We start from the raw sequence: 3963 nt of genomic DNA, 5'->3' as shown, positions 1-3963 counted from the left end.
CTCAGCAGGGGACGGTGCCACCGCTTCTCTGCACCAGGGGAGGGACCTGGGACTGCCGCAAAAAAAGGAGAGAACAGTGTAAACTTTCTCTTTTAAAGTATTTAAACTTTTTTTTCCATTACTATTTAAATAATATCTATCTTTTCAATAGTAGGCTGATTAGTAATACAATTTCTAAAATGCCACTCACGCCTTTTAGTGTTCATGTGATGTTTAAAGCACAGTTTTCCAAAAGGATGCTCTTCCATTGTAGTAAAACAAACACAAATCACAGAATGGTTTAAGTTGCAAGGGACCTCTGAAGATCACCTAGCCCAAAACCCAAAACGCAGGGTTACCTAAAGGAGTTACACAGGAAATATACCAAATCCATTCTAAAAATACTATTTGCTGTCACATACCACTGTATACACTAAAATAATAAAAAAAGAGTAAAAATATTTTAGGCATACTAGATAGTACACAAGACTCTGTGTTATGTGAACACATGCTGTTGTTAATCCCATGGGCAAGAACTCATTCAAAACAGGACTTGATACTATTATCAACAGAATAATTAATAGAGCTTTACTTGCAACAATCCATACTTTGAGAAAAGTACTATTCCACTATTTGCAAATTTAGGAGATGCCATTTGATGTCACTAACAAAGTTTTATATCGGTATAGTACTGAATGGCAAGACTGTTTTGATAAAAAAATATTATTATCTGCTAATGAATGCTAATTTATTACTTTTACTTTTATTATAAATTCTACAGGGACTACTGAAAAAGAAAAAAACCCAAAGAACAAAACAACAGATAATTTCCTAACCTGTTTGTTTTTGCACATTTTATCCCATCCTAGCTTCTGCTTTTCAATCTAGCTTTGCTCTAGAAAACTAAAAGACAAATGACAAGTTGAAGTTGTGGTTTTATTTCATCCTGGAAAATAGTTAGAATGCATATTTCATAGGTAAGTTTTAAAAAGTATCACAGTAAACCACTGTTTTTTTCCCCAGATGATCCTCTGACTGTGAAGTACCACTGTCCATATCCAAAGTCTCAGTGGTGCCCAAACCCTGGGTACATGATGTTGTGAGTCAACAGAGCATTCAACATTTTTCAACCATGACTATTTGTGTGCTTTTTAAAGGTCACTGAAGATCCCTTGGAATTCTTAAATTTATGCTTGTAGCAATCTACCTATCGAAAATGAGGAAACCTTTGCAAGAAAAGTTCTTCACATCACTAATGAGCCTGACCTGGTATAACTAAATGCATAGATAGTTAAATACATAAATAAATGTGAACATGCATATACAGACATAAATATGCATACACAGATTCATGTAGGCATATGTTTAAAATACATGCATGCATATTATAAATGCAACACACCCACATGTGCAGATGTGGACACATATATAGATGTAATACCAAGAAAAACTGAACTGGTAAATAAGGCAGTACTAATGAGGAGTGACCCAATTAACCCAAACTCCAATTAACATAGCTTATTCATTGCTTCAGACCTAGTCCTGCCCAGGGGTGACATGGGTAGGAGTACCAACTGAGATGGAGGGTCACAGAAAACATTTTTGTTTTCCTCTCACTTCCTTCAACCACCCAGGAAACTACTTAGGACTGACAGAAGTATCAGCTTTGGCAAAGTGTGCAGATTGTGGATGCAAGATACATCTCGGCTGATGAACAGCACTTAAAGCTTGCATACTAAAATACACAGAACTGTTTTAGTAACAGTTTTCCAGCAATCAGATGCCTGAAAACAATATTTAAAAAGCAAGCATTAAAATTGGAGAATGCTGTCTGTTCTGCTGTCAAAGTAGGTAAACTGTTTTTGCTTGCATTGCTCAGGGGTTGTGCAATGCATTTCAAATAAACAAACAAAACAAAACAGGAAAGGAAATTATTTAAACTTGGCAGGATAATAAATACCACAAATAGGGAAGTTGCTTGGCACCCCTACCCTAGATGCATTCTACAAGTTATACGGGCAATGCAAGGGAAAGCCGTAAAAGATTGTTTAACTGAGAGGATTACAGAGGATTGCTTGACTGTTCTCTCTTTGGCAATCAGAAAGCTGAATCCCCTCCTGTGATCAGCAAACCTTTTATCCAGCAGACATTTGCCATTGTTGCTAACAAAGACTAAACTGCAGAGAAGGGAGTCTTTGACAAGGTCCAGGAAACAATCACCTATTCGGTCCTGTGTAGTTTGCACTGGAACATTTTTTTTTCAAACCATTCTCGTTGTAGCTTTCTGGTGAGTACCTCAGATAAAGCACTGAAAACAAATACACAGTTGTTAATGACAAAGGGAAATGATATTTGCTAGTGCAAGGAGTAAAGTGCAAGCAAGTCAAGGAGGAGGATTTTTCCCTAGTGGAATCTGTAGCCTTACTTGCATTGATCCAGAATTATCTAGCCTATATTTTCAGGACAGTGAGGAGATTTAATGTACTTGAAGTCAAAGTCATTGCCAAACCTGCATATTAGCTGAATTGCACACTGCACAAAGCTCCTGCTGCTGCTGCTGATGCTGGTGTAGTCAGCTTTAGGTGCAAGAGAAAATGTGTTGCTCTAGAACAGGTAAATTTCCAGTTTTTTTTTTTTCAAAGATAGAATATAATTCCAAATAACACTAATACACTTTGCTGTATAGACCTATTTCTCCTAATACTGGGAAAAAAAAATCCTGCAATAGGCTTGGTTTTACTGGTGCTTGTCCAGAGTAGACACGGCTGCTGCAGGATCTGCCAGCCAAGATCTGCTCTGACAAAGCACCAGCAAACAAAAATAAGGTTTTCTGTTGTAGCCATCTGCCACATCCCCACTAATAAAAGACATCTCTGTGTGTGTATGGGAAATGAATGGAAGGACAGTGCTCAGGACCAGTAGTATTTCTCAGCATAACTATGCCAGAAAAATCATGTAGTGTTGTTCAAACTTGGAAGCAATTTTTTAAAAAAAATTTCACACATAAATCACAGAATGGTTTGATTTAAAAAGGACCTTGAGGACCACCAAGCTCTACCCCACCCTGCACATTCAAGTCTGTTTCAGGGATGGCACAGGCACTTACAGTCAGAGCCCAATACCTCTCCAGCCCAACAGGTTTCACTGCTTTGTAGAGGTCACAGATGGAGGCATCAAGAAAAAACAGCTCAAATTCTAAGACTTTTGCATCAAGTTGTGGAAAGGCTATCCTTGGTCATATTCAAATTTCACTAAAGAAGTCCTTGCATAACCTTAGCCCTTTAGACATGTTTGGAGAGGAGGTTCAGTTAGATGGCCTCCAGAGGTCCCTTCTGACCTGAATTATCCCCTGACTGCATAAATCTCCTCCTTCCTGGAGAGTGACCACTAAGCCCTGTCCCTCACTTCCTCTTCTTATACCAGCTTTCAACTCCAAAACCAACCTCTCATCCAATCTTGTGGCAACTTATTTTCTTTACAAAGTTTAATAAGCTTTGCAAAAAGCTTCTCAAAGCTTTTTGAAAGTGCAAGAGGATTATTTTGCTCACATGACCTCCTTTATTGGCATACTTACCACCCTCCCTCCAGAAGCCAGTGATGCTGAACTTCACTGGAGCCTCTCCAACAGCTTCCCAAGAGACTGTGTTTATCCCTGGATCTCATTTTCTCAAAGACTGTGTCATCTCACCAGGAGTGGTAGCTGCTTCCACTGCTTTGGCATTACCCAGAGCTTGCTAAAAGAGTTTTTGAATATATGGTGGCCTCCTATGATACCCAGACCCCAGACACAATTTTTTTTCTTGCCAGTTTCTTATGACTGCTCTCAAAAATTTTATCTGATCCTGTCCATTAATTAACATATATTTTTACTACTTTTTTTTCTAAACTTAGTGAATGAGATCAAGTAATACCAGTGCTGATGCCACTACAATTTTTTGTCTTTTCTTTTATATAGTTTTTATTATTCTCAGTGCCCTTAGCATG

This window comes from Lonchura striata, chromosome Z (genome assembly GCF_050655825.1).
Source record: "Lonchura striata isolate lonStrDom1 chromosome Z, ASM5065582v1, whole genome shotgun sequence".
In the NCBI taxonomy this organism is placed as follows: Eukaryota; Metazoa; Chordata; class Aves; order Passeriformes; family Estrildidae; genus Lonchura; species Lonchura striata.
Note: the sequence above shows the minus strand (reverse complement) of the source record.